This window comes from Mus musculus, chromosome 1 (assembly GCF_000001635.26).
Source record: "Mus musculus strain C57BL/6J chromosome 1, GRCm38.p6 C57BL/6J".
NCBI classification, from domain to species: Eukaryota; Metazoa; Chordata; class Mammalia; order Rodentia; family Muridae; genus Mus; species Mus musculus.
Window position 1 is genome coordinate 176,577,742 of NC_000067.6, and position 12,112 is coordinate 176,589,853.

Below are 12,112 nucleotides of genomic sequence, written 5' to 3' on the forward strand. Positions count from 1 at the left end.
CCCCGCCATATTTTGACTCCTTTTGAAGGTTGTCAGTAGCTCCCACCTCAGTGTGCTTTGCTTCCAACAGCTGGCTCGTCTGCCATGCTTTTCTGTGCATACAAGTGCAGAGAACTGAATGTATGCCTTCACTAGACTACTCCTTGTCACATATGAAAGGTAGAGAGAGACTCAGGCAGATGCTCCTGAATACCAAATGGACACAATCTAAACTGATGCTCCACACTGATTATCAATCCAAAAGAAGGGAAATCTGAGCTAGCATTTTCTCTAAATGTAACTAAAACCAGAAATTCCTCATCATGGAGAAACTGAGATCTCAATATACTCTGATTACTTGGGGGCAGGGGATAGCAGTCCAAAATGTTCCCTTTTCAGACAGATGGCCATCAACAGCAATGAAGTGAAGGATGCAGGTACATGCAGGCAAGGGATATTGCCAAGCAGATCTAAGAAATCCAAAGGGCAGGCACAGGAGCATTTTTACGTCAGATGGAAATGGTCATTTCTATCCCAGAGGCAACCTAGTGAAGGCAATTTCACTTTAAATTCCTCCTCTTTGGGGCCAAGAGCCTGTGGGCTCTCTGTGAATGCTGATCTCAATCTCCAGAAGGCCTAACACTTATCTTCAATTTAACCACTTCTCTCTTCTCACAATCTTTCCATCTCCTTATCTCTCCAATGAACCATCCTGGTTATTTTCTATTTTGGAAGGAAGAGGAGGAAGATGGCTTATCCTTATTTATTTAAGATTTATATACTGTATGTTTCTACAAGGTCATAAAGCCAACTGAACAAAGATGCAATGGACATTTAAGCACAGAACAAAAATATGTCTTCAGGAAGGAGAGGATAGAGTTGGTGCTAATGGCAGTGACAGGGGGACAAATTCCCACAACTGGGGGATAATTATAGCACTAAATGTTCTATCCATGAAAGGTAGCTGGAGAGTGATAGCTCAGTCCATAAAGGACTTGACCTACAGGCAGGAAAACTTGACTTTGTTTTTCAGAAACTGTTGCGCGCACTCAACAGGCCAGGAAGAACGACGCTGCTACAGGATCTTTTTGCACACGTTTATTCAGTCCTGTTTCTTCTTGTTTATATCTCCCTTGTTTATATCTCCCCCGAACCCTGGGCCTCTCACTCCTTTTATACTCTCTCTCATCCACGCACCGCAGGCCACGCCCCCTCGCCAGTCGTGAGGCTTCAGCTAATCAGGGCAGCAGGGGCAAATCTCCACCAAATTGGATTCACCTGTATCCTGGTACACCTGCGCAGCACTCAAGATGTTTGTGTCTTATATGAGGAAGTCAGGTGCAAGTCATATGACTTAGCTGCAGTCCCTGGCGCCTTTGGGACTGCCGCCACACCCGCTCCCCACAATTCCCCCTTTTTTCTTTTTTGGCAGAGAGAATGTCTGTAGATAGCCCCCAGCAGCCATGCCCCTTACCCGTCCTTGGGTGACAAACAGCATTGGTTTGATCCCTGTCTTAGGTTGGTGACATGCCCAGGGAGTCTTATCACTGACTACCTCTCTATTATGCCAAGCCACACCTGGGGAGATTGTGTTTTGCTTGCGGCAGGTGCATCAAAAGGCCAGGATGTTGATTAATCTATGGCCAGATCTTAATTGCTGCAAGCAAGCCTCATGGGTGAAGGTAGAGGTCTGATCCCCAGTGTGCAAGCATAGGGGCCCTACACAAAACCATCCCTTAGGCTCATCACCCAGAGAGGTCTTGGCCAGCTCCCGTGTCGTTTTTCCTGGGGGAAGGGAACTAGGACACTGAACCTTCATGCAATCAGACGTGCCTTCCACAGGATGCCAACAGCAAGCTATCCTCTGTGCAGTGCTTAGCCTCGCACCCCACGGCATAACGCAGCATAATTTCTTTTAGAGCGGCAAACCAAATCTGAGGAGATTGTCCCGCCTCCACTGCAGCAAAAGCCTACGCTACCATGGCGAAAGTGCGGGCCGCACACTCTGCACCTAACACATGTGCCAAACACAAAACACACACACACTATAACAAGCATACATCCCAGGGCTCTCATCCCCGCTCATCTTCCCTGAAGCAAGGGATAGATAGCCAGAGGGGCTATCTCTTTAAGGGGAATTCAGGGATCAAAAAGGCATAGAAAAATTTGAATGTCATGTCGAGCTGGTATTGGCGCTTCTGGAACACCGAAAGGATCTCTCATCTCGGCTCCATCCTTTGTGCTTGTGGGATCATCCACCACATCCACAGGGGCAACTGGATCAGGAGCCTCATTCTTGCAGCGTCTCACCAATCTCTCCGGCACCCAAAGAGGTTCCGTCTGGTCCTGTGGAAACACACAAACAGACCCTCTCGCCCACGTCAACACTGATCTACTCGATCCCCAGGGGGGATGGACACAATACCTCGTGGTGATGAGACCATAAACTCAATCACCTGTGTGTCCATCTGGGAAGTCAATATGAAAGTCAAGTTTTCACTGCTGAGGAGGCATAGGGAGGAGGCACAGAAGCTAATTCGCCTTCCTCCTCCGCCTCGGCTCTTTTGTTTTGTCCTTTCTGTCCACCTGATAACACTGTGTCTCCTTTCTTTTTCCTTTTTCTTTTTAAGCCCTTCTCTTCCGACATACTTTCTTGTTGCTCTGTAAGGATTTTCTGACCTGTCTTGACTACCTTTACACACAATTTCAAACAGTAACAGAGTCCATATATCAGAACAAACAAGACCAAAACTATCAGACCTACCCACAAAGGGTCAATGGGAGAAAAAAGCATAACTACACAGCGAGGATCTCTTGATCACTACACTGAGGTTATCATACTTCCTTAATCTATCCTGAAACCGTGAACCTTAACTTGTCCCAAAGCCATGAACCTTTAGTTACCTTGTACCTGCTTCCTGGCAACGTTATATTCCCCTCTATTTTATCCGAGGTCCTTCCCAAACTCCTGGGTTACTTTGTGCCTACTTCCTGGCAACTTTATGCTCACCTCTATTTTATCCGAGGTCCTTCCCAAACTCCTGGGGTCGCAAGTTTCACTCACCGTGAACTTACCCTGCCGGCAACCACTGACTGCTGAAAGTTCTGAACTCGGTGGGGGAGTCGGTTCCCCGTACGGGCCACCAATTGTCGCGCCCGCTCTCGACCAGCAAGAACGACGCGACCACCAGTCCTTCTAACAGCAGTTTATTCCGTCCTGATTCTCTCTTCTTTCTCTTCATCAGTACCGTTCCCCAGCTGAAGAGTTCTGAATCCACGCCGGATCCTTCTCAACAGTCTGTTTCACGGGAACCTTTATTAACCCCTTCTTCCCCGTTATGCAGTTCTGAATCCTTCCTGTAGCAGGGGGTCTTCGCTCTTGCCTGAAGATGTTTCTTTTCCCGGGTTTCGGCACCAACTGTTGCACGCACTCAACAGGCCAGGAAGAACGACGCTGCTACAGGATCTTTTTGCACACGTTTATTCAGTCCTGTTTCTTCTTGTTTATATCTCCCTTGTTTATATCTCCCCCGAACCCTGGGCCTCTCACTCCTTTTATACTCTCTCTCATCCACGCACCGCAGGCCACGCCCCCTCGCCAGTCGTGAGGCTTCAGCTAATCAGGGCAGCAGGGGCAAATCTCCACCAAATTGGATTCACCTGTATCCTGGTACACCTGCGCAGCACTCAAGATGTTTGTGTCTTATATGAGGAAGTCAGGTGCAAGTCATATGACTTAGCTGCAGTCCCTGGCGCCTTTGGGACTGCCGCCACACCCGCTCCCCACAAGAAACCACATAAGGAAGAAAGAAAGAAAGAAAGAAAGAAAGAAAGAAAGGAAGGAAGGAAGGAAGAAAGAAAGGAGGGAAGAAAGAAAGAAAGAAAGAAAGAAAGAAAGAAAGAAAGAAAGAAAGAAAGAAAGAAAGGAGGGAAGGGAGGGAGGGAGGGAGGGAGGGAGGGAAGGAGGGAGGGAGGGAAAGAAAGGAAGGAAGGAAGGAAGGAAGGAAGGAAGGAAGGAAGGAAGGAAGAAAATGCTGAGTGTGGTGTCTCATGCTTGTAATCCCAAGGCTGGGGGGTATGGTTTGCAGAAACAAGAGGATCGATAAGTCTTCCTAGCCACTCAGACTAGCCTAGTTGTGAAGTTCAAGGCCAATGAGAGACCCTATCTCATAAAACAATTTTAATGAAGCCTGACTAACAACACTCAAGGTTGTTGACTTCTGTGCAGCAGATAGAGAGAGAGACAGAGACAGACAGAGAGAGACAGAGAGAGGTTGCCTGGCTCCTCTTTTGTGACACTATGAAAAGATTATGTTTCTTCTCATAAATATAATTACACTAGATACAAAAGAAATCCTAGAAATAAAGCTTCTCTCTCAAAGTCACTTGGAGTGGGAAAGATCCTAGAAGATCCTCAGAATCATTTCTGCAAAGAGCTAAGATGGATGACCTGGGAAATTCTAGTTGCTCAGTGATGTGGGAAGAGAAACTGGTTGTCTAATGCATGTCCATATGGCTGTAGAAAACAAGGAAGCTAAACATCAAAAAAGTCAGAGGACCATGCACCCATCTAGCAGAACCAAGAAAAGAAGGTATCAAGACTAGATAAAAAACAGCAAAATACACCCTTATGATAGTTTTCTAACTCAGCAACTGAAGTTTCTGAAAACTAAATTTGTCCTTAGACTTATGGCTACCATTCATTGACTAAGCACCTTTTATTAGCATTTTCTCACTTCTGTGACAAAATGCCTGGCAAAGCAACTTGAAGAAGGAAGGGTTGGTTTTGGCTTATACTTCCAGTGTCCAGTACAGCATGCAAGAGGAGTAATGGCAGCAGGCCCTTGAAACAGCTGGTCACATTTCATCTGCAGTCAGGAAACAGGGATGAGCACTGGAGTTCAGCTCACTGTATCCATTTTATTCAGCCCAGGACTCTATCTCACAAGCTGGTACAGCCCACACTGAGGATGGGTCTTCTCCTTCAATTAACCTACTCCAGAAACTCCCTAAAAGCATGTCCAGGGGTTTGTTTCCATGGTGACTCTAAATGCTATCAAGATGCCAAGCATTATCAACCATCACATCCCCCAAAGAAATAAGCACCTCCTAGAACCATTTGCTGTCTGTCCTATAATGATTTCTCACCTCTAGTCCCTCCTCAGACATGGGACCCCAACACTTTCTTTTGTGTTCTCAGATCAGAAGCACTCACAATCCAGTTAGTCAAGTCCTTGCAAACCCTTCACCCTTCCTGATTTCAAACACATTTTTTGGTCTTCACCTTGAGCTGTCCCTCTTTTCACAGAGGGGGAATGTTAAGATACAAGGCATAGAACCTCAAAGCCCACCCCTATAGTGACTCACTTCCTCCAACAAGGCCAGACCTATTCCAACAAGACCACAGCTCTTAAAGGTACCACTTCCCATGGACATATTCAAACCACCACAAGGTGGAAAGACATACCCTGAATTTGAACAGTCCCATTTTGGGGGACTGAGCCCTGAATCAAATGAGACATAGAAAGCAAACTGAGTTTTGACAAACATAGACTTATTCATTCTCTGCTCTTGGCAGAGGATGCCACTGGCGGTCCCTGAACTCCGTGCTATGGTAGGCTATGGTAGGCTATGGTAGGCTATGGTAGGCTATGGTAGGCTATGGTAGGCTATGGCAGGCTATGGTAGGCTATGGTAGGCTATGGTAGGCTGCAACCTCAAGCTGGAGGATAATGTAACCCTTTCTCTCTTCCATTGCTTTTGTCTTGTTTTCTTTTTATTGTTATTGTTATTGTTGTTGCTTGGTTGCTTGGTTGCTTGCTTGTTTAACATAGCAACAAGAAATTGTCCCGAGCTATCGTTCTCGCCGACAAGAACACACTCGGACAACCGGATTCTTCTGCGGCAAGCTTTATTGCTTCTTAAGGAGGGAAGACCCAGACCCCGGAAAATGGTGCTGCTTATATAGCCCTCAGCGTGGCGTTTCAGCACCTGATGTGGCATGTCAGCTCCTGATTTGTTGCTCACCCATCACCTCATTACTAGGCAGTGACTAGGCGTGAGTTCACTCTCGCACTTGCGCACAAGGCTTGTTTACTAGTTAGGCACAGCGGAAGCCAGGGCCATCTTATAATGGCGATTGCTCGCGGCACGGCTCTCCACATCTCCCCCTTTTTGTTTTATTAAAATGAGGCTGGACTAGGTCTGTGTAATTATGTCCATCCGCTGTGGCTCCTGTCTTAGGTCGTTCTTCTAATGTCACAGCCTTTCCCTTCATAGGGTAACCCTATCGCCACCAGGCCCCGTGTCTTAGGTTAATCTGTGCATGAGGAAAGTTGCCTATCCCTGGATACCGCAGTGCTATGTGACAGTAACTACTAAATGACCTAGGGCGAACTCTACAAAAGAGGCCAGCCAAAAAATGACAAATGCCGACTAATTCTTGAGCATAGATAGCCAAATTTCAGGGAAGGCCCCTTGCTCTATGGCAGCAAGTGCTTGAGCTATCACGACCTTGTCATATGTTTGTTGGGCTCTGAGATTGCAAACCAACCAGAGCATGGACACAAGTCCACAGCAGATGGCAGTACCAAACAAACCTACCCCCACCTGTTCCTTAAAAATAAGAAAATGCAGATGAAATCCAGGAGGAGAGGCCCTCTGTCAATGACAGGTCCACTCGAGTTAAGTTGATCCTTAAAACTGCCGTCCTCAGGGCCTCAAGAGTCTCATCGAGCCCCTCTGACCAATTTCCTGCCAGATACAAGGAGAGCTGTCTAGACAGATTAGCTGCACGAGTAAAATTTTCATATTGGACACTGGTAATACACAGAGCACCCAATTTTCTTTCACAACCCAACTGGGCAAACTGGTATAGGACGCCTAGCTGTTCCTCAACCAGATCAAGGCGCTGATTCAAAATCATCAGCCCTCCCTTCAACTGGGCACTAGCAGAAGTTTGGACATTGATGGCATCAGTCAGATCGACTGAAAGCTGATTTAATTCTGTGCCTGCTTGGACCGTCTTAGCCATAGCATACCCTGCAGCTGTAGCAGCAGCTGCACTGGCTGAAATTGCTATGATCACAGCAGCAGTAATGCCAAAATCTCTTTTTTGTCGAAACAGGGATAAGGTGGAGGGTGTTTCCACCGGAATAGGGATCCAACGTGGGATCCAGGCCACCATGGCACGGGTGTCCTTTGTTGCATCCCAACATTGAGAAATCCAACATGAATCATTGGAACAGACTTCAAATGAATCATTTGAAAGGATAAACAAGAAAGGGGGTAAACACAGACTGGGGTAGGTGGATAATTAATTTGGTTTACCAAAGTTTTATTGAACCCAGTGATCTCTACACTGGAATTAGTATATCCGGTATATCAATCAGAGTCCAGGGAGGGAGCATTTATTCCCCAATACTGAACAAATCTTGAGATGCCAGTAAAAAAGGCCTTCCCAACTGCTCCTCCCTGGATAAAGATCAAAGGATTGAGTTCTGTACAACTGCCATTGACTCAACAGAGCACCCACTTGTGAAAGGGATGCATTCTAAAGTCCTGTAGGAAAAGTCCCTGTCTCATAGCAGATTCTTTCTCTGGGTCAACCATCATGTTGAGAGAAAAGGAAAAGGTTTTACTCTGATCTGCCCAACGAGTGATGGAGGATTGACAATCAGACCAAGGCAGGATCAGCCCTTCATCTTCCAAGCTACAATGGGGGGCTATTCTTGGTTGGTGGGGACATTCTTTGTTTGAAAAGTTAGGTGGTAGAAATGTACCATTAACCCAAATTGCCTCCTGCCACAAGGTCCAATTTGTAATGATTATATCTGCGTTGGAAGTATCTTGGGTTATGCTCACCCAATGGTAATTTGTCTGGTTAGTAGCATGTTGTCCCTGACCTGTAAGTAACTCAAAAGTCCATGTTCTTTGGTCCCCTTCAACAGTGGCATTGGCCCTTGCCTGTGCTTGGCAGGAGTCTTGCCACAAAGCTTTCCATTCTAGATACATTCCCATGTTAGGAGCTGCAGCTTTTACTACAGTCATCCAATCACCGGGGGTCATTGCCAGAGTAGCAAGCCTTTCGACTTGCGCTATAGTAAAATTGGCATTGACTCCATAGTTACGGACTGACTCCGCAAGTTCTTTAATCTGTATATACTCCACCGGAGCGTAAATGTGTCTGCCATCGGCGCCTTCAAAGACTGGAAATGCTTGCTGCACTTTTCTCTGTTCCTCTTTTGGAATGAATGAGTCTGAATGATACCTCTGCACATAGGGCAGAGGTGCACTAGGACCCAGAGGTCGAGGGCCCGGAGACAGCGCAGCAAACTGACAGTTGTCTCTAGCTGCTTCTGTCTTATTCTGTGACTTATTAGCTCGTCCTTCATCTGGCTGGTATCTTTCTCCCTCATAGCAAGCCACTTCTTCCTCTAAGTCTGTTTCCTCAGAGGAGCTAAGTACCTTATCCGATTCTGAGCTACTAACAGTGCCTTGAACTCGTCTAATGGCAGATAGAGGCTCCTTCCCTTATGTGCTTCCCCAGCTCGATCTCTCTTCTTCTCTCCCTTTCCATCCCTTTTTCTAAGCTCTCCCAGGGCATTTTTCCCTTATTTCTCTTTTCCTCAGGCTCAAGGCCCGTGGAAAGGCCTTTATTCTTCGATGCACCTTGTTTCGTTTCAACTCTTAATCTCTCTCCCCGCTCTGTCTCTGATAGACTGTCTTGAACCTCCTCCAGTATCTTCTGCCCCGCCTCAACCATTTGCTGACAATCCTCGTCTGTTAAGCACGATCTTACCAGTTTCCACAATGGCATGGTCCCTGCTTTAAGTTTGCCATTCTGCTGTTCCCTAACTAGATCTCCTTTCAGTTTCTCCCAAGAGGCTATAGTTAATGACCCTGAGCATGCATACCACGGTGCTACGTGATCTATCTCTTTAACAAAACGCTCTATTGTCTTAGTGGCGATTTTTAGGCCACACTGCCTCAAGACCGACCGTAAGGCGGTCACTACGGAGTGGGAAGTTCCCACACTGCTTGCTGCCCTGTTATCTAACCGTGCCTGATCGAGACTGAGAACCAGTCAGCAGTTCCAGCGGTGGAAGCAGTACGTGATCAAAAGAAAAAGAACGAGCCCCGTGAAAACATACAAAAAGGCCTCTAACACAGGAGAAATTTCAAGACTGAACATACCTTACAGAGCCTTACGTGTCCCGCAGTTCTGAACCCGCCCTGCGAACTGGGGATCTCCCTTGCGCCGGTGATGGTATGCAGTTCCCGGGTTTCTGGGCGCCACTTGTCCTGAGCTATCATTCTTGCCAGCAAGAACACACTCGGACAACCGGATTCTTCTGCGGCAAGCTTTATTGCTTCTTAAGGAGGGAAGACCCAGACCCCGGAAAATGATGCTGCTTATATAACCCTCAGCGTGGCGTTTCAGCACCTGATGTGGCATGTCAGCTCCTGGTTTGTTGCTCGCCCATCACCTCATTACTACGCCCCGAGATGGGCAGTGACTAGGCGTGAGTTCACTCTCGCACTTGCGCACAAGGCTTGTTTACTAGTTAGGCACAGCGGAAGCCAGGGCCATCTTATAATGGCAATTGCTCATGGCACAGCTCTCCACAAGAAATAAAACTAGGAATGCTCAGGAATTCCAGTGACCTGTACAGTAAGTCTGTTTGGAGGGCTTCTACCAACTTCACTTGGAGTTCTCTTCCACCCCCACTATGTTAACAGTCTTTGCTAGGGTTCCTGCTGCAGACCACCTTCCTGTTCTGGCCATCACCCAGTGTGATGTAGACTGTGCACAAACACAAAAAGGTCAACCACTTCTAAACAGGGGGTTATAAGATTCAAGGCATTTGCCTCTTGGCATTCAATGTATAGTAGTCAGCATTCTCCAGAGAAATAGAATTAATTGTGTTCAATACAAGAAAAACTTTACTAGATTGGTCCACCTAGTCACAGAGGCTGAAAAGTAGCACAATACTCACAAAGAGGACAGAGAGCCAGGACATGAAGCTTTGTGGTGAAAGAAACCAACATTGCTGTCCTAATCCACGACTAAAGTCCAGAACAAGCCTCCATTCAAACACTGAAGAAGGGATAGCAAGATGGCTGAGCAGGTAAAAGCATTTCACTAAGCCTGCTGAGCTAAACTGTAACCCCAGGACCCACATAGTAGAAGGAGAGAACTGACTTCTGTAGGTTGTCTTCATGTGCTGAGACATGTGCACACACACACAGATCATTTAATTTTTTTAAATATCAAAATCTTACTTTTTCTTGCTTTTCAAACACACACACACACACACACACACACACACACACATCTCAAATATTAAAGAAGCTGCCGACAGCATCGGAAATGTGACCACCATCCCTGCCATCTTTACCTCCCCGTGGATGGTACTAGCCTCTCTGTCTCTGCAGGAGGAAATATAGCTTTGTTTACTTTCTTAGTGAGGCAGTCATTTAAAGACACCCCACTCAGAAAAGCAGAAAAAAAAAGCCACCAGAAAAGCACTCAGTCAGAACCCATAAAACTTCAGTGTCCTGTGGGGATCTTGAGAACCAGCAGGACCTATCAGAGTAGTCCCATGACGGGCCAGCCTTTATGCCCTTTAAGCTGTCATTCAGTCCCAGAGGCAAGCTGCCCTGGGGAGTGAGAATTGTAGGCAGAGCTAACAGCTGGAGGCTGATTGAGAACCACCTCCTTACAGCTAGGACAACTCTTAGTGGAAAGGGAATCTGGGCAGTCTTGCTTATAGTCCTGTTTGCTGTGAGCCACGCTCTTTTGGAATCCCTGTGGTACTTCCTAATCTTCTGAGCAGGAGCTTAAAAGAGTTTCTTGCAGATTTCATTCCATCTACAACACTATTGTTAACAGAAGTAGCCACAGCCACTCACTAAATAAACTTTGATGAATAGCAAGCCAGATGCATTATTCTTCTTCAGGTTGAATCCATACATAGCCTTCCACAGTGTTCTACCCCACAGCACCACATCCCCAGCCCCTCAGGTACTGTTCTGAGCACTCACTAAGAAGGAAGTGAGTGCTAATCCAAGCCACACACAGGAAAGAAAGGCTTACAAAAGAGAGTGCCATCTCCAAGGCCAAGCAAGTCACAAAACTGGGACACTTTTCTTCTGACTTTTATGGCATCATGTAAGTCCCTTTTGTTTTGCTGTGGAGACCCCAAGTTAGCAAACAACTTGCATACAAATATAGGAAACAAGTTGATATTACTTTGTGCTTCTCTTGCTGATGGATAATAGGATGGGCCAATTCTACTTTATTATTATTATCATTATCAGTTAATTATGCTTCTGACTTCCTACTATGGAAGAAGGGGCATGAATCTTTTCCCATTATCACTATTCAATTAAAAACCATGCCCCAGTTTCTATCCTTCAGCAAACCCTGGAGTAGAGTCTGTCGAGGATGTGGCTGTGTAGAAAAAGATAAGACAGCCTCTGATGCTAAAAATACATCGAAGGAGGAGAAATTGGCTGTACTTTTTTTTCTTCCTGAAGAAGCTTTAAAAAAATGGCAGTTCTTTCTTGCCTCATTAACTCTTGAAACATTCTGTAAAGATGGCCACCAAGGAGCTTCCTCTGTCTTAGAATGAAGGGGAAGTGGACTGAGAGAAGAGAGAGCTAAATGCTGGGAAGACCTTATCTCATTAGAAACGGGCAACTGCTCAGTAGGAGCTAAAACCAGATCTTAATTCAAAGCTGTAGTCGGGAGAGGACTTGTCTCCTCTGGGGGACAAGTGGTAAAGGAATGGGGTAAGTATTTTTAGGAATAATTTGTTTCTAACCCACAGAGGAGAATTTATGGCTACATGGATATTCATTACTACGTGGACTTTCTTACATCTAAAGAATGTAGAGAAATCTGAAAAGATGAGAAAGAAATAAAAAAAAAAGATTTTGATTTTTCTACACATCACTTCTTCCTAGGGGGGGGAAAAAATCAGAATCAATTTTTTTCCTCTATGACCTTTCAAACTTAATAATAAATATGAAAGATCACCAGCAGAGGACTAAAACAAAAGAAAGTCCTAGATTTGGTCTTCTTGATTTTAGATGATTCCTTCAGAACAAAATAACTGGCAGAGTGGTA